Below are 20,375 nucleotides of genomic sequence, written 5' to 3'. Positions count from 1 at the left end.
TTATATTCTTATTCAGTTCTTTTAACTAACATTAAATATGAATTTAAAATCAGTTATGAGGTAGTTTATGAGAACAACATGATCAGAATGTTCAAGATTGATTTCCACAGCCTTGCTCCACGTACATACGTCAGGATCAACATCATAGATGCATGGGTTGTGTTCCTCAACTACAATAAAAAATTCAAATCAAAGGCATCACCGAGTCGTCTTTTCATCAACACCGCACCTACGGTACAGTAAACGAGTAAATAAATAATAGTATTACATTAAAAGTTAAATATATTTACAAAAATGTAAACATGACAGATTTACAACATTACTGCAAGGAGATCTGGTTGGACTGAAGTAGAGACTCGAGAAAGATTTTGCTCAAACTTAAATGAATTTGTGTCAAAGATTGAAAATTTCAAATGGGAAAATTATGACATGGTAAGTCATAATTAGATATACATTACAGAACATGGGTGCGTTATAATGATAACCCATATTTATGTGATAACCTAATAACCCTATCATTATGGGCCAAAAGTATCATTTTTACTAAAAATGATAGTTATACACGATAAAATGATATTTTTTCAGCATGCATAAAATGATACTTTTAATCCATAAAATGATATTCTGATCTATAAAATGATACTTTTCGTCCATAAAATGAGGGTTATTAGGTTATCACCATAAATATGGGTTATGATATGATCACATCCATTACAGAACAACATACCTATATTTTTGAAAATGACATTTGTATATAATGTTTTGAAAATTAGATATTCTTTCCGATCTGGGCGTACGAACATTATTATATCATCTGCTTCAATCTCAAAATGCAAATGATGGATGTGATTGACAATTCTCTGGTTAGTAAAGAGTTTATTGAGAAGAAATATGAAGATGCACCAAGTACTCTGCTATGTTTAGTTAAATGCATTCAATATTTATTAGTTAAAATGCATTGAATATAATCAACCTCATGTATGTTTTGTGTTATTTGAATAGAAAAATTTCTTCCGAATTTATCTTTGAAATGGAGTCAATCCATCAATGAGGAGAATTGTCAAACTGTCAAAAACCAGATACATGAATATGCCATGGCAGAACGATACAAATAAAGTTGACTGTGGAGTTTATGTGATGTGCCATTTGGAAACTTACATGGGTGGTGCTGTTCGTAACTGGAATTCGGGTTTAACGAAGAAGGGGACAAAGTCTTTCATAAAACTCCGTGCCAGATATTGCTTATTGGAGATACTAACAAGAAGGCTTTTGATACATTTACAATGATACAGAAGAAGTTTGAGAATGACAGCAAAAAGGGGGAAATTGATGTTGAAAAGATGATTAGAGAATTTAAACCCCCTGAATAGAGGTGGTGGTTGTAATACTAACTTTGTATGACTTGATAATAGTCAGAAGTATCATTTTATCTGCTGCAAGTCATTTTGTCATTATATAATTCAGAAGTATCATTTTATCTGCTGCGAGTATCATTTTATAATTTTATCAGTCAGAAGTATCATTTTATCAGCTTATATATCATTTTGTCAGGTTAAAGTATCATTTTATCCGTTGAGAGTATCATTTTATTAGCTTATATATCATTTTATAAGGTTACTGTCATTTTATTTGCTGCAAGTATCATTTTTTCAGGTTAAAGTATCATTTTATCAGTTTATAAACAAAAGAATCATTTTATGCGCTGAACGTAACATTTTGTTAACAAAAAAGTATCATGTTATCAGCCAAAATGTCATTTTATAAGCCCAAAGTATCATTTTATTAAACAAAAATGTCACTTTTTACACCAAAAATACCTAAAGTATATAAAATGGCTTCAATCTGTCTTCTCATTGACTCTACCACAATTTCTTGAATCATGACGACCCAGCTCATGACATTTACCACACCGTCGTAGAGGCTTATTTGCTTTCCTTATTGCACTCTCCCTCTTTGCTACTCTGCCACTAGCTGATCCTTTGGTACTAACAACGTCTGGAGGATGTACGTCAATTACATCAGGTACTGCCATTCCATAAAAATCCTCAACCATCTTCTTCTTTTCAATGACTGAAGGTGTTGCACAATTTCCAAATATATGCTCTTCCAAATCATCAAGACCAGCACTTAACAAAGACAAATGATCCATACTTCCCTCAGACTTTTGGACTAATCGATAAAAGTTGGAGAACAACTTTTTCTTAACTTCCTGCTTTTCATCCAAATCTGCAAGATAAAAGATAACATTATTACAATAAATACTATCATTTTTTACTGAAAAATAGAATTTTTACAAATAAGGTTAAAAATGGAGCACACGTTCAAATGGTTGTTGTTCCTCAGATGGTAGACCATGGGCTGCCTTTAGTAAAGAGCTATTCAACCACCTTCGACCAAAATATTTCTCAGGAATGAGATTAGCAGACTTATTCTTCAACAAACAAAATATATGACAACATAACAAACCAATTCTGGAAAACTTCTTACAACTACAGTCGAATGTGTCTTGCTTACAATCATACTTAACATCCAATGTTCTACCATATTGGTCCTTGACCTGATGCATCTTGATGTTATCCTCAACAGTTATAGAAATAATCTCACATGCCGTACTTATTTCCTGTTGTACATGTTTGAAAATAGAATCAGTGTAGATTGTAGATGCATGCTTCTCAATAGGCAATTGGGTTGACAAATCAGGAATAGTTGAGTAATCCAAGTAGTTCAATCGTGAATTGGCATTCCTTTGATCTCCCACAGCATAATTAAAGAAATTGATGAACTGTATAAGATTTGCACGTGGCTTTGTGTAGTTTTTAAAAAAGCTATTCTCTAATTCAGACATCGATGTGGTCCTAAGAAGCGACCCCATGGGAAAATCTCGAAAATAAGCAGGAACCCAGAATTCTCTATCTTCAAACATTGATCCAAACCAGTGCACGTCTTCTAATCCATACCGTTCCATTATATCATTCCATATTATATCAAACTCATTAGGCTCCAACAAATCAGACCAAACACATGCATTCAACTCTTTTTTGAAATTTTCATTACCAAGTAAAGATTTGGGCAACTTATCTGACATCTTAACCATGATATGCCACATACACCATCGGTGCCTTGTTTGTAAAAGTACTTGTTGAACAGCAAGTTTGATCCCCCAATCTTGATCAGTAATAATCAATTTGGGTGCTACCCCCATGTATCAAACAAAACAGCCAAACAACCAAGAATAGGAGTCTCTACCTTCACTTTTTTTTTTTTTTTTTTTTTTTTTTTTTTATCTCAAACACCTTCACGGTGGAGGGTTGAGTAGGTCCCTCGTCCCATCTATATCATTCAAAGAAAAGTTATAACATCAAGCAAACCCCAAAAGTGGGCAGCCTCAAAACGAACAACTACATCAAAATATAACCAACCACAAGACAACAAAATAAAAAGCCATCAAAATCTAAAGTTAGGTAGACCAAGTTGATCTAATATCTGCATAACGCCCTGACCTGGGCAGGCGCTGATTCTTTAGAAAAAATTGTCTCCATCCCAGAATGAATGCCTATCTCAGCCAAGTAATCTGCAGCCTTGATGTGAGACACTTTCCATGTAATTCCCTCTAACTCTTTCCTGATTCTGGCTAAATCCGTGCAGACCTCCGCTGGTCCCAGCAGACCCGACCCCAGCCATTTAACCACCAATTCAGCATCCATTTCAATCCATAGCTTGTTTCCTTGATGTTTGGCCAAAACCACGCCCAGCAGCAGAGCTGCAACCTCAGCTTCCAGTCCCGATTCACCTTTTAAATTAGTAGCAAAAGCCGGATATAATCTCACCATCTGGTCCCCTTATGATTCCACCTCCTCCAGCTTTCTGTCCCGCATGTAGATAAGTTCCATCTACATTGAGTTTGATCCAAGAAGGGTCTGGGGGTCTCCACTGCACCCTAATAATCTTTCTAGTTCGTGCCCTGCTTATTGCATCTGTCATAACGTCGAGCCTTGGGCAGCACTCTCTCCATTGCTCAGATCCGATCAACTTTGCCAACACCAGATTCCTTAGCTGCATATTGACCCTCTTAATCACATTCTCTACTTCAAAGGCCTTTTCCCTATGAACATTCTCATTTCTTTCTGTCCAGATAAACCATAATATGAGGCATGGAATTAAGACACAAAGATGATGCCTAGACCAGATGCCAAGGTGCCTCCGCCACCATCTCAACCTCAAATCAATATTCTCACCTATCTCACCAAAAACCGGCACCTGAGGAAACCATCTCGCAAAATGCGTCCACACCCTTCTTGCAGCCTCTCCATTGACAAAAGGATGGAGCCTAGACTCAACACTCGGCTTCTCACAACACCTACATTTAGAGGCCAGAGAGATCCCCCTCCATTGTAGCTTCGTATCCACTGGGATTCTATTTGCCAAGAGTCTCCACAAAAAAAAGGATATGGAGGGGCTAATGCACTTTCCCCATATCATTTCATGGACTAACCTCCTATCGGACCTGGGTCTTACCAGCTCCCAAGCCGAGGCAGTAGAAAAATTGCCACAGCTTGATGGTTTCCACCTTCCCCTATCCTTCTCCCTCCTGTTAAATGGGACCTGCAAAATATCCTCCACAATCTCATCAGGCAGCCCCACCTCCTCTGCCAATATCCACAGTTCCATTTCATTCCATCTATCCCCCACCCAGAGCTCATTAACAAATAGTTGTTGTATAGAGTCTCTACCTTCACTTGATAACAAGCCAGCTCCAAATGTAACTGGTCTAGAACGGTTTATCTTTTCCAGTGAATGGAGCAAAAATCATGCAATACCTTCAGAATATAACATAAAAATGAATTTTATTTTTCATGCATATGGAAAAGTATCATTTTATCAGCTATGACTATCATTTTATCAACTGAAATATAATTTAATCAGCAAAAAGTATCATTTTATGTCTATTAGCAACAAAAGTAATATACCTGTTAGTGTTGCATGTTGAGTCAAATGAAATTACATCTCCAAACATATGATAATTTCGTCTTGAAATAGCATCAGCCCAGAAGAGTCTAGTTAACTTTCCATGAGATCCTATCTCAATTTCATAATAGAAGGCATCAGATGATTCCTTTTGAGAACGCATATAATCAAAAATCATTTGAGCATCTGAACCATCAATATTGGACATAATATCACGATAACCATTTCTAATATCAATAATATCACATCCAACATTTTCAGGTCCACCTATTATCTCCTTCAAAAGTTTGAATGTGAGAGTGGGACCAATATTACACCTGCCACAATCCTCCATAAACCTCCGATGGATAGGATCCAGATTGCGATTGGCCATCATAAAATGCCTATGCTCATCCGCAACCATTAAGTGATTATGATACTCAACAAACTGATAAACCTCATATCCTCTGCTCATGCTATCTGAAAAATATCTCAAGTTGAGTTTAGTAAGACATTCACACCTAAATGACCGACACCTACGCTTCTTAACAGACACTTCAGTTGATTGGGATGCATGACCAGGTATAAAATTCTTAGAGCCTTGTCTGTTGCAAGCCAAATACTGCCACTTAGTAGTACCTTGAACTGATTTGTTGCCCATTTTACGAGTGCCAAAACCAACTGAACGAGCATAATGTTCATAGAAATCAAATGCTTCTACTAATGTATTGAATTTCATACCAATCATTGGCTTCAAAGAATCATCACAAACAGGAATGTACATACCTACAAATCAGTAAAAGTATCATTTTATCGGAGTATCATTTTATCATAGTATCATTTTATCCGATAAAACTATCATGTTATGCAGTAAACCTGTCATCACAAACAGGAATGTACATACCTATAAATCAGTAATAGTATCATTTTATCAGAGTATCATTTTATCATAGTATCATTTTATCCGACAAAACTATCATGTTATGCAGTAAACCTATCATCACAAACAGGAATGTACATACCTACAAATCAGTAAAAGTATCATTTTATCAGAGTATCATTTTATCCGAACAAACTATCATGTTATGTAGTAAACCTAACATTATAAGCCAAAAGTATCATCTAAACACATAATCGGCAATACGTAATATAATCAAATAAGAATTTCAATACATCAGAAACATAAACAAATCGACAACTAATATTAATCTAAAATCAAATTCAATACATGAGGAATGCCAAAAACCAACTGAACGAGCATAATGTTCATAGAAATCAACTGCTTCTACTAATGTACTGAATTTCATACCAATCATTGGCTTCAAAGCATCATCACAAACAGGAATGTACATAGATAATGATTGTTACCTTCATTATTTGCTACAGACTCCATCGAAGCAAATTCTGACAGCAATTGAAGAGGTAATCAATGAAAATAAGAACGAAAAATTGAAAACATCTTCCCGATCACAATTATGCGAGAAATATGGAAACAAAATCTGGAGACTATGGAATAATGAACCAAATCGAAGAAAATCTGGAGATGTTGAAATAAAATAGGCGAGAAATATGGAAGATGAAGATGAGAAAATCGATCTGTTAGAAGGTGAGAGAATTGAGTTCCAACATAATGAAAGTTTGAAACGAGTTTGGAGTAAAATTCAGAAATTAAATGAGGAAATTACATTTTTACCCCACCCCCCTTGCCTTTTTTATGAAGTAAATGTAAGTTTGAATCTCAACCACAAGATTATCAAATATGTGTGGTCCAGATTTGGTTATAGAGTTATTATGTGATTTGGGGGTATATATATACATAAATATATATGAGTTGTGATCATTGTCGAACCAATTTTAAAGACCGAACTAGAGACCAAATCTGGGCCATTAGTTCTAGTTTTTTTATGAGATGTGCTGCTGTGAAAAATTTTTCGGCTTCATTACAAGCCCATTTTACTTCATTATATAGGTTTATTACTTCATTCTGTACGTAATACCTTGAAACTACAATATGTTTTTACTTGCTTCCAGTAGGTTTTGAAATAATTCAGCATATGTTTCATTCAAATTCATTGACGTGGGTTTTTGCTTGATTAACATTTAAAAATGCAATTTATTCAAGTGAGTTTATTACTTCATTCAGAAACATTATTACTTCATTGGGTAAGATTTTTACTTCATTCCAGTAGGACTTCAAATGCTTCTACACATACTTCATTTCAATTAATTTATTACATCATTCCATATGTTTATTAAACCATATTAGCGCCATGGCGTTGGTGATAGATATTGTAGAGAGAAAGAACGGCACGCGACGACGCAACCACATTTACGTACTGGAATGAAGTAAAAACCAACTGGAATGAAGTAAAAACCTACTAGAATGAAGTAAAAACCTACTAGAATGAAGTAATATATTCTGGAACGAATTTAAATCTTCGTAACATGTTAGTATGACTTATTTACCTTCAGATGAATTAAAATAGGCTCGTGATGAAGGCGAAAATAATTTATAAATTTCTGTATCTTATCCATAAAAAACTAGATCTAAAAGCCCTAATTTGGTAGGGTTCGGTGGTTTGGTCTTTAAGAGTGGATTTGTGGATAATGGGACTCATATATATATATATATATATATATATATATATATAGGGGTGTACTAGTATAACAACTAATTTTAAAGTTACAACGTACATCCAACCACGTGCTGCCACATGGCACGAAAAATGCAATATTGTACACAGAAAAATGCAATACGTATTTGTAGAAGCTATAAATGAATTTCGGCAGATTGCATTTTTGTTATATGCAGATTGCATTTTTTATTGTTAAGTTTTGCATTTTAGATATTGACTGTTTAAATTGCATTTTATATATAGACGGATTGCATTTTTATATGTGAAAATGCAAAACTTAACAATAAAAAATGCAATTTATGTGAAAATGCAAAACTCAACACTATAAAATGCAATTTACATACAACAAAAATGCAATATGCGAAAATGCATGTACAACTAGATTGTATTTTTGTGTTTAAAATATTGCATGTTTTGTGCCACATGGCAGCACCAGATTGGATGTACGTTGTGACTCTAAATAAGGGGGCACCCTAGTGCTCCCCTATATATATATATATATATATATATAGGGGTGTGGGGTCCTTACAGCATCTTAGTGTAAAACACAGCACTAATCACAACCCTTGGATCATTAGATTGGATGGTTGTGATTAGTTACATTATCATACTAAAAATCTACATTATTAGCCGAGGTACATTATTAGACTAGAAATGTACATTGTAAGACTAAAACTGTACATTATTAAACTAAAATGCTACATTATTATCCGAGCTACATTATTAGTCTAAAATTCTACATCATTAGATGACACGTGGCATTAATCTAACCGTTAGATCATAAGATCCAATGGACTGCAGGTGTTTTGAGTTTTACTTATACTTAGCGTTCTGACCTGAATACATCCCTATATATATATATATATATATATATATATATATATATATATATATATATATATATATATATAGGGGTGCACTATGGTGCCACCATAGATAGGATAACACCATACCACCAATTTAGTCCGTTAGATCTCAGTTATGGACGCCTAGGATTAAGTTTCGTAAAAAAACACAGGTTTGCAGTCTACTGTATTAGATATTGCAGGTCGTGATAAACTGCAATATTGTTGTGGTAAGACTACAGTATTCAATGAAGAACACTGCAATCTGGTAATTTAAAATTAGAAATTTCCTATTTTACCCCTCCGTATTTTTACACGTGGCAGCATGACAAGCACACGATTTTCGGATCTAATGGCCTAAGATGGTGGTATGGTGTTACAATAAAGAGGGCTGTCATCTTAATACATCCCTATATATATATATATATATATATATATATGGGTGCGATCATATCATAACTCATATTTATGTGATAACCTAATAACCCTATCATTTTATGGGTCAAAAGTATCATTTTTACAAAAAATGATATTTATACACGATAAAATGATATTTTTTCAGCATGCATAAAATGATACTTTTATTCCATAAAATGATATTCTGTTCCATAAAATGATATTTTTCGTCCATAAAATGAGGGTTATTAGGTTATCACCATAAATATGGGTTATGATATGATCACATCCCTATATATATATATATATATATATATATATATATATATAGGGTTTTCATCTACCAAAAGAAGTCCCTAAGTATAGAAATACAGACTATATATGGACCGTCAGATTTGGAGATTAATGGCCATGATCTGGAATGACTCCTCGTTTTTGTTGGGTCATAATAAGACGGATTTGTGTCATGTGAGGGGTAAATTAGGAATCAAAAAAATCAAAAACCGTCGTTCCTTTTTTTGAGTGCGGATTAATTGGGAGTCATTACTCCACTCTCTTTTCAACGAAAACTCCTCTACTTTCCCTCAAATCTTCTTCTTCTTCCACAAAATCAAGAAAAACCCTACCTCTACACAAATCGGCTACTCCACAAAACCCTCATCCTAATTTACGATTCTGAAATCGACGAGGTGGGTGAACCAAAAGCCTACTTCAACAATGGTCGACACTCGAGCTTCTGGATCGGCGAGACATGACGGAAAAGGTTAGTAAGATTTCATACAACGATTGACTTAAAATTGACAAAATCTGGCAAAATTTTCACTTCAATTGGTTGGATTTCAATTCAATCTGGTAGTTTTTAATTGTGTTTTTTTTTTCATAATCAAAAGGGCGTTCTTCCACAAAATCCTCAACTGAAGTGAGGCCTGGTATTGATGACACAAAACAAGGTTACAGTTATATTTTTTTAACCTTATGTACCTATGCTTTTGAAGAACTCATGAATGGTATGGGATATGATGGAGTTACACCAATTATATGGTGACTTGCTATGGGAAAAACACCTAATTTTTATGCTTGGTTTGTGTTAATGTTATTCACTAATTTGTTGATATTTCAGATACAACACCACATAACAAAATCAGTCCAGAAGGGGAAAAAAAGAAAGGAACGGCTGAAGATGAGAAAAACTTCCATTACAATGACCTTGGAATGCTTTCCTCTTGTTTCTTGTAGACGATAGCCCATGTGATGAGCATTACTCGATACATTGGGTCATAGTAAATGATATTTGTGTCATAGCATTGTTAGGTTAATTTGTGTCATAATATACCAACATTCGAGGTATGACATAAACTACTGAGTTCCAGAATGTCTCATACAATTTGATCGAAATGTTCGTATCAAACATATTGAATATTAGTACGACCGAATATTGGGTCATAATAAATGAATATTTGGGTCATAGCATCATATTGTTAATTTGTGTCATAATAAACCACTAGAAAAGGAGGGATCAACAAAGTGTGCATCAATTGAAGCTACTAATGTCGGGAGCAAGTATACAGCAGAAAATGTGAAATGTAGTAATCAGAAGTGAAATGTTTTGGAATTACTTTACATATTATGTAGATACTATTATGATGTACTTTGATGTTCAGTAAGTAAATGACTCATTCAAGGTATTGCCATGCTATAAATTAATTTTGATGGCCACTTTGTGATTTTAGGGCAAGTGGAAAAGGCGTTGTCAGGATAGGGGTCTAGCATCAGACGTTGCAGATATTCATGGCCGGTTACATTGGTTATTTTATTCACCAATTGAAATGAGGGACTTTAGAATTTTCCACTCATCACCTTGCTTTTGTAGTTTAGATATGTCATTGGATTTTATGTTTGACATCTTATTATATGTTATTTAAGAAAACATGGTTTGATTCCTCAGTAAATCTCCGTTGCATCTTGATATTGTGAGTTTGCTTTAGTTATTAATGTGACAAACTATTTGTATCAATAAGGGTCATTGTTATATGAAAATGTCTGGGGCTTGAAAAACTGAAATACAAGTCATTCTTTTATAGATTATAGAGCATAATAATGACATATTCATGTCATACCATCTATCACAACATAACAACGTCAAAAAAGAGTCATCATAGAACATAAAAAAGGTATATACGAGTCATAAAATATGCTATCACAGCATAATAATAGTATCGTCAGATCATATTTTACATTTCAAAATATGCTACAATGTGATGTAGCAAAACTCAATCTTATTGCAGAAACACAGAACCACACCCAGATGTCATTTTTAGACAATATGGAGGTCGTTCTTAGTTGGTTTTAGGTAATGATCGTAAGCATGACCTAAAATGATCTAAAAATGACATCCGTATTTTGCAAATTCGGATTTTGTAATATGACTTAAACAAACTAACGGTGTCTTATTTTATACTATGACTTAAAACAAACTAAAAATGACCTAAAACAAACTAACCATTATCAATGGAGTGATGAAGGAGAAGAAATCAAATGACAATCTGGTACAGAATATATAAACGATTAATTCATATTGAGGATGAAATAAAAACTTGTAGACGTAGAAATAACCGTATGATGATGATGAAAAAATCGCAAAGTGAAGTCTGGGTTAGATTAACGGTGATTTAAAGACGACGATGATAAAATTGACTAATTTATTCGATAAAATTGATTCTGGTGAAGAAAGTGAATCATGGTTAATAATTTTTCACGAAGATATGGAGTGAGAGAAAGAAATCTTTATTGAAATAAGAATATTGCATGATTGTAGGGATTACCATAACAAGAGGAATATTGATGTACCAAAATTAGCCTTCATCGTTTATTTAAAATTTATAATGGAAGAGAAATCAAATTAAAATAGCCATCAGATCTAATCTTAAGATGAAAAAACCGTCTAATCCTAAGGTTAAAAGTTGGCCTGTATTTCTTTATTTAAGCTCATTCTTGTTTTGATTAAAATCCTATATATATATATATATATAGGATTGTGTTAAAATGACAACACCTCTTAAAGTAACAACATACCACCATTCCTAGCCAATCATTTGTACATGTGGACGAATAATAAGCTGCCATGTGGCAATCATAAAAATTGCTCAAGGGTAAATTTTCACAGACTGCAATATCCAATACACTAGACTGCAACTTTTCCCGACTGCAATATCCAATACGCTAGACTGCAATATATAGATTGCAGTCTAGCGTTTATACATTGCAGTCTAGCATATATAATATTGCAGTCTAGCGTGGTGTCACATTGTCATTTTAAGAGTGTTGTCATTTTAACGCACCCCTATATATATATATATATAGGATTGTGATCAATTGAGATTATTTAGGCTAATTGAGAAATGAGATGCAATATCAGCCCCTCATTTTTATTAAATGAGTGGTCCAGATTTTGCCACACAATAAATATTTTTAGATTAATTTAATATGAAAGGGCAGAATAGTAATTTCTGGTAATTTTAAAAAGCCACTCTAATCCACTGCACCAGCTTCAGTCGCTTCTCCTTCAAGCTTCCGCCGAGCTCGCCTGATAAAGTGACGGCGATGAAACCGCACCGATCATCGGACTCCTCGTTCCAGGCGATCCGCCTGAAATCGAACCTCACGTTCTGTGATTTCAATCTCTTGCGGTAGATCGGCAGTGGCGACATCGGCCACCTCTACCTCTGCCGCCTCCGAGGCGCGGCGGACCACGACCGCCTCTACGCGATGAAGGTGGTGGACAACGACGTTCTCGTGTTGAAGAAGAAGACGCAGAGAGCGGAGATAGAGAGGAAGATCATGCGCCTCATCGATCATCCGTTTCTCCCTACACTTTTCGCCGAATTCGAAGCTTCGAATTTCTCCTGCGTCGTTATGGAGTTCTGCGTCGGCGGCGATTTGCACACGCTTAGGCATAAACAGCCGCAGAAACGATTCTCTCTCAACGCCGCTAGGTAATATTCAGATTTTTCAAAATTGAATTTCCACTTAATCGCAAATCCTCAATGAAATCAATTTTTAATTTACTAATTTAGTGTTGTTGCAATTATTTAATTAGTTAGAATTAGTGTATTTTTGCAGATTTTATGCTCCCATTTTGACCTCTCTCTATGCTCTGCCGCTGTCCCCGCCGTCAAGTACCCTGACTTCTCGCCGCATCTGCCGTCACCGACGAAATCCTCCGCCGCATCTGCATTGACTCCGTTCTCCTGCATCTCCAACCGCTTCATTTGATCTGTGATTTGGTGATGGTAGTGGGGAGGAATTGGATTGGATTTGATTTGGTGATGGCAGTCGGGAGGAATTGGATTGGATTTGATTGGAGAATCAAGCTTAATCATAATGCACTCTAGGTGTTTGGTGATATTCCCCAATTGGAAATTAGTTGCTAAGAGTTAGATTTAAGATTTAACTATCTCCCTTTTTTTAATGTTAACTAATGTCAACCACATACACAAATTCATGTCAACTATACACATATTTGGCTGAATTGATTTTTTTTATGCAGTTGTTCGAATTTTGATAAATCTCGTTGTATTTGCCTATAATTGAAGGTTCAATTCGTAGGAGAAATAGGCGTACATAGGAGTACACTGCATATTCTGTTCAATTCGGATCTTTTTGAGTTGCGTATATAAGGTGTTTGTGATATTGCCTAAAATATTATTGTTGACATAAATTATATAAGTTGTTGACATAAAGATGTTTATTTTTTACATGAATTATATAGCTCGTTGACATAATAACGTTTATTGTTGACATGAATTATATAGGTCGTTGGCATAAATTATATGTAAAACGTTGTTGTTGACATAAATAATATACGTCGTTGACATGAAAATATTTGTTGTTGACATTAATTATTTGTAAAATGTTATTGTTGACATAATAGTTGACATAAATAAAGTTTGTTGTTGACATGAATTATATAGGTGGTTGGCATAAATTTTATGAAAAATGTTGTTGACATAAATTATATATAAAACATTGTTGTTGACATGAATTATATGTAAAACGTTGTTGTTGACATAAATAATATAGGTCGTTGACATGAAAATATTTGTTATTGACATTAATTATTTGTAAAATGGTGCTGTTGACATAATATTTGACATAAATAACGTTTGTTGTTGACATCGTAGTTGACATGAATAATGTTTGATGTTGACATCGTAGTTGACATGAATAATGTTTGTTGTTGACATCGTAGTTGATATGTGAATTATAAGTATTATTTGTTAGTTGTTGACATTTTAATACGAGTTGTTGACATTCGATATTCTCGGTATTGATATGTGAATAGTAAGTGTTATTTGTTAGTTGTTGACATTTTAATACGAGTTGTTGACATTCGATATTCTCGGTATTGATATGTGAATTGTAAGTGTTATTTGTTAGTTGTTGACATTTTAATACGAGTTGTTGACATTCGATATTCTCGGTAATGATATGTGAATTATAAGTGTTATTTGTTAGTTGTTGACATTTTAATACGAGTTGTTGACATTCGATATTCTTGGTATTGATATGTGAATTATAAGTATTATTTGTTAGTTGTTGACATTTTAATACGAGTTGTTGACATTCGATATTCTCAGTATTGATATGTGAATTGTAATTGTTATTTGTTAGTTGTTGACATTTTAATATGAGTTGTTGACATTCGATATTCTCGGTATTGATATGTGAATCGTAAGTGTTATTTGTTAGTTGTTGACATTTTAATATGAGTTGTTGACATTCGATATTGATATTGAAGATTTGAATGTTGAAGATTTGAAGATTTGAATGTTGAAGAAGATTTGAAGATTTGAAGATTTGAATGTTGAAAAGAATTGAAGATTTAAAGATTTGAAGATTTGAATGTTGAAGATTTGAAGATATGAATGTTGAAGATTTGAATGTTGAAGAAGATTTGAAGATTTGAAGATTTGAAGATTTGAATGTTGAAGAATTAAAGATTTGAAGATTTGAATGTTGAAGATTTGAAGATTTGAATGTTGAAGAAGATTTGAAGATTTGAATGTTGAAGAATTGAAGATTTAAAGATTTGAAGATTTGAATGTTGAAGATTTGAAGATTTGAAGATATGAATGTTGAAGATTTGAAGATTTGAATGTTGAAGAATTGAAGATTTGAATGTTGAAGATTTGAAGATTTGAAGATTTGAATGTTGAAGATTTGAAGATTTGAAGATTTGAATGTTGAAGATTTGAAGACTTTAGAAAATGATTTCAAATGTATTTTATTTTTGTCCTCTACATTATTGATGAAAAGACAATTATACCCCCTTGTTGACATAATGTAATAGTTGTTGACATTAAATTAATCTTGTGAATTAGTGGCTGAGATTGCATCTCATTTCTCAATTATGCCCAAAAATCTCATCCTAACAAGACCATATATATATATATATATATATATATATATATATATATATATAGGGGTGCGTTAAAATGACAACACTCTTAAAATGACACTGTGACACCACGCTAGACTGCAATATTATAAACGCTAGACTGCAATATCCAATACACTAGACTGCAATCTATAGATTGCAGTCCAACGTATTGGATATTGCAGTCGGAACAAATTGCAGTCTAGTGTATTGGATATTGCAGTCCGCGAAAATTTACCCTTGAGCAATTTTTATGATTGCCACATGGCAGCTTATTATTCGTCCATGTGTACAAATGATTGGCTAGGAATGGTGGTATGGTGTTACTTTAAGAGATGTTATATATATATATATATATATATATATATATATATATATAGGGATGTATTAAGATGACAACCCTCTTTATTGTAACACCATACCACCATTTTAGGCCATTGGATCTGAAAATCGTGTGCTTGTCATGCTGCCATGTGCAAAAACACGGAGAGGTAAAATAGGAAATTTCTAATTTTACGTTACCAGATTGCAGTGCTGTTCATTAAATATTGCAGTCTTACTACAGCAATATTGCAGTTTACCACGACTGCAATATCTAATACAGTAGACTGCAATATCTAATACTGTACACTGCAAACCCGTGTTTTTTCACGAAACTTAATCCTAGGCGTCCATAAACGAGATCTAATGGACTATATTGGTGGTATGGTGTTATCCTATCTATGGTGGCACCCTAGTGCACCCCTATATATATATATAGGGGTGCGGTAGGCTCCTTTTCACCCTAAATGTCTTATTTCCTTCTTAATCTCAGTCCTTGGATCCTTGAATTGGATGGTTGTGATCAATGCATTATTAGTCTATAATGTTGCATTATTAGCCGTTGTGCATTATTAGAATGAAAATATGCATTATTAGTCTATAATGTTGCATTATTAGCCGCTGTGCATTATTAGAATGAAAATGTGCATTATTAAATGACACGTGGCATTAATCTAACCGTCAGATGACAAAATCGTGGGGCTAGGATTAAGAAGAAAAAAGGACAAAAGATATGAAAAGGATTTGAATACATCCCTATATATATATATACAGGGAGATGATCAAAATAAGAATGCATTTAAATCCAGAAATGCAGCCCAAATCTTGACCCTAAGATTAGATGATCTAATGGTCAATAATTAACCAAAAATACGGAAGGTCATATTTAAGTAGTTTTAGGTCATATTATAAGATTAGGGTTTATGTCATGTTAAGATCATTTTAGGTCATGCTTTGTTAGCATGACCTAAAAATAAACTAACTATGACCTAAAAATGCCCTATGTATGACTTTGTTCTGCGTTTCTGTATTTAAATCTGGTCTTTATAGATCTAAACCCTATATATATATATATATATATAGGTCCATGATCAATTGAGATTTTTTAGGGTAATTAAGAAATGAGATGCAATATCAGCCACTCATTTTTATTAAATGAGTGATCCAAATTTTGCCACACAAAAAATATTTTTAGATTAATTTATTATGAAAGGGAAAAATAGTAATTTCATGTTTTGATTTCTTCCCCAAATCACATTGCCGCAATTTCTTCTCCAAATCAACCATTCAATCCAGAATCAAATCCATCCAGCTCGATCCGTCTCGAAATATGCAATTTCTATGCTCAATTTTCGTTTGATCAATTCAATTTCACGCAGATCGTTTCTCTGCTGCCGTGCGATGAATGCCTCCACATCTGCCGGAACTCTTCGCTGCTCATCTCCGCCTGCTCTCTTCCGGCAGTTCTTGCTCATGCTCCGCTTCAAATCATGGCGGCGCTCCTCCTCATCCCGCACCCGCTCCAGATTCGCCGATCTAGTCCTGCTGATAGCCTCTCTCGGTGCGAGCTGATTTCTCCGCCGATTTGCTCCAAATCGGCTACTGGATCTGATTGCTGTTGTTACTCCGACATTTCTCCACCGATTTGCTCAATATCGGCGATTGGGTCTGAATGCTGTTACTCCGGCATTTCTCCACGTAATCGTCGTAGAAATCGGTGCTCCTCTCGCTGGAGAATCGCTGCGATTTGAGGAAGAGCGTTTGGATCGTATGCGAATTTGATTTACATGTTTTTTTCTCCATCTTTATACTTATTCCGATGATGAATTCTAGGTTTTCTATTTGGATCATTTTGAATTTGGATTCTTAAATATTCCATTCAAGTTGTGGAAATAGATCAGTTGTTGTACCGTGATATCGTAGGCTTTTGCTTTAAATTGATGGAATGTTGTTAAGAATTGCTTTGATCTTCGCTGAGACATTTTGAGCATTCATTTGCTTACCTTTCCTTTTTATTTGATTGCCTGCAAAGTTTGGTAGATGTTTCCTGTTCTAGAGGTGGAACGAATCTGGAAGATGAATGCATAATAATTGACATAAATAACGTTTGTTGTTGACATCGTAGTTGACATGAATAATGTTTGTTGTTCACATCGTAGTTGATATAAATAATGTTTGTTGTTCACATCGTAGTTGATGTGAATTATAAGTGTTATTTTTTAGTTGTTGACATTTTAATACGAGTTGTTGACATTCGATATTCTCGGTATTGATATGTGAATTATAAGTGTTATTTGTTAGTTGTTGACATTTTAATACGAGTTATTGACATTCGATATTCCCGATATTGATATGTGAATTATATAAGTGTTATTTTTTAGTTGTTGACATTTTAATACGAGTTGTTGACATTCGATATTCTCGGTATTGATATGTGAATTATAAGTGTTATTTGTTAGTTGTTGACATTTTAATACGAGTTGTTGACATTCGATATTCTCAATATTGATATGTGAATAGTAAATGTTATTTGTTAGTTGTTGACATTCGATATTCTCGGTATCGATATGTGAATTATAAGTGTTATTTTTTAGTTGTTGACATTTTAATACGAGTTGTTGACATTCGATATTCTCGGTATTGATATGTGAATTGTAAGTGTAATTTGTTAGTTGTTGACATTCGATATTCTCGGTTTTGATATGTGAATTGTAAGTGTAATTTTTTAGTTGTTGACATTTTAATACGAGTTGTTGACATTCGATATTCTCGGTATGGATATGTAAATTATAAGTGTTATTTGTTAGTTCTTGACATTTTAATACGAGTTGTTGACATTCGATATTCTCGATATTGATATGTGAATAGTAAGTGTTATTTGTTAGTTGTTGACATTTTAATACGAGTTGTTGACATTCGATATTCTCAGTATTGATATGTGAATTGTAAGTGTTATTTGTTAGTTGTTCACATTTTAATACGAGTTGTTGACATTCGATATTCTCGATATTGATATGTGAATTGTAAGTGTTATTTTTTAGTTGTTGACATTTTAATACGAGTTGTTGACATTCGATATTCTCGGTATTGATATGTGAATTGTAAGTGTAATTTGTTAGTTGTTGACATTCGATATTCTCGGTTTTGATATGTGAATTGTAAGTGTAATTTTTTAGTTGTTGACATTTTAATACGAGTTGTTGACATTCGATATTCTCGGTATGGATATGTAAATTATAAGTGTTATTTGTTAGTTCTTGACATTTTAATACGAGTTGTTGACATTCGATATTCTCGATATTGATATGTGAATAGTAAGTGTTATTTGTTAGTTGTTGACATTTTAATACGAGTTGTTGACATTCGATATTCTCAGTATTGATATGTGAATTGTAAGTGTTATTTGTTAGTTGTTCACATTTTAATACGAGTTGTTGACATTCGATATTCTCGATATTGATATGTGAATTGTAAGTGTTATTTTTTAGTTGTTGACATTTTAATACGAGTTGTTGACATTCGATATTCTCGGTATTGATATGTCAATTATAAGTGTTATTTGTTAGTTGTTGACATTTTAATACGAGTTGTTGACATTCGATATTCTCGATATTGATATGTGAATTATTAGTGTTATTTTTTAGTTGTTGACATTTTAATACGAGTTGTTGACATTCGATATTCTCGGTATTGATATGTGAATTGTAAGTGTTATTTGTTAGTTGTTGACATTTTAATACGAGTTGTTGACATTCGATATTCTCGGTATTGATATGTGAACTATAAGTGTTATTTTTTAGTTGTTGACATTTTAATAAATGTTATTTTATTGAATGTTGAAGATTTGAAGATTTGAATGTTGAAGATTTGGATTTGAAGACTTTGCAGCTAGAGTTTTAGAGAGGGTTTTAGGAAATGATTTCAAATACAATTTAATGAAAAGACAATTATACCCCGTGTTGACATAATGTGATAGCTGTTGACATTTGTTGGGACCACCGCAGCGGAAGACACGGAAACCAAACAGGTCCTAGACGGATCTATTTAGGTGATTATGCATTCGACTCCAATTTCATGCAATAAACATAGATCTATAGATATAACATCAAATAAACACATAATCATGCATATTTGATGTAGATTCGATTGTTACCTCATAATACATCATTGGATTGACGTTGCTAGCTGCACCACCCGGAGATCCTTGGTTTATCGACCACGAATCTTCCGTACTATTCCCTTGTCCTTGATTCTCCAGCCGTATGGGCGGATCTTAGATAATCAATTAAATAACTTTGAATGGATCTAGGGAAACCCAATACAAACACCAAATTGTCTAGATCTAATCCTATGAATTAGGATAGATCAAGAACAATAATCAAAACCCTAATTCTCCCACGTGCTAGGCACGAAAATCGAGACAAGTGAGAGAGAAGAGGGAGGCACCGATTTGCCTCCTAGGGTTAGGGTTTTGTGTTGTCTTGGATTGTGTTCTAGGGTTTCCATTTCATTCATTATTTATAGTGGACCTTATTGGGCTAGTAATGGGATCCATGGAATGACTTAAGTGTTGGGCTCACCCATTAGATAAATTACTAATTAAATCAAATGACCCATGATTTAATATATTATCAATGGAATATTATTTTGTTCCACTAAAGAATAATATTGCACTCCCACTTAAATCACCAAATTACAAATAACTTGGGTCCATTTTATTTTATAATATTTCCCGCGTTTAAGATTATCTTGATCTGTCAATTTAATTCTTTTGTCTTCTATGTGACTATAATTAAA

At 33.7% G+C, this 20,375-nt stretch overlaps 1 pseudogene; it reads left to right on the top strand.

The window, feature by feature from the left end:
• Positions 1 to 6,513: 6,513 nt before the first annotated feature.
• On the top strand, positions 6,514 to 13,093 carry LOC148934135 (protein kinase PINOID pseudogene; annotated as a pseudogene).
• Positions 13,094 to 20,375: the final 7,282 nt, after the last annotated feature.

This window comes from Salvia hispanica, chromosome 1, assembly GCF_029641045.1.
Source record: "Salvia hispanica isolate PSC_SH4W2 chromosome 1, Shi_PSC_v1, whole genome shotgun sequence".
NCBI lineage: Eukaryota > Viridiplantae > Streptophyta > Magnoliopsida > Lamiales > Lamiaceae > Salvia > Salvia hispanica.
This window is presented reverse-complemented; position numbering and strand designations above follow the sequence as displayed.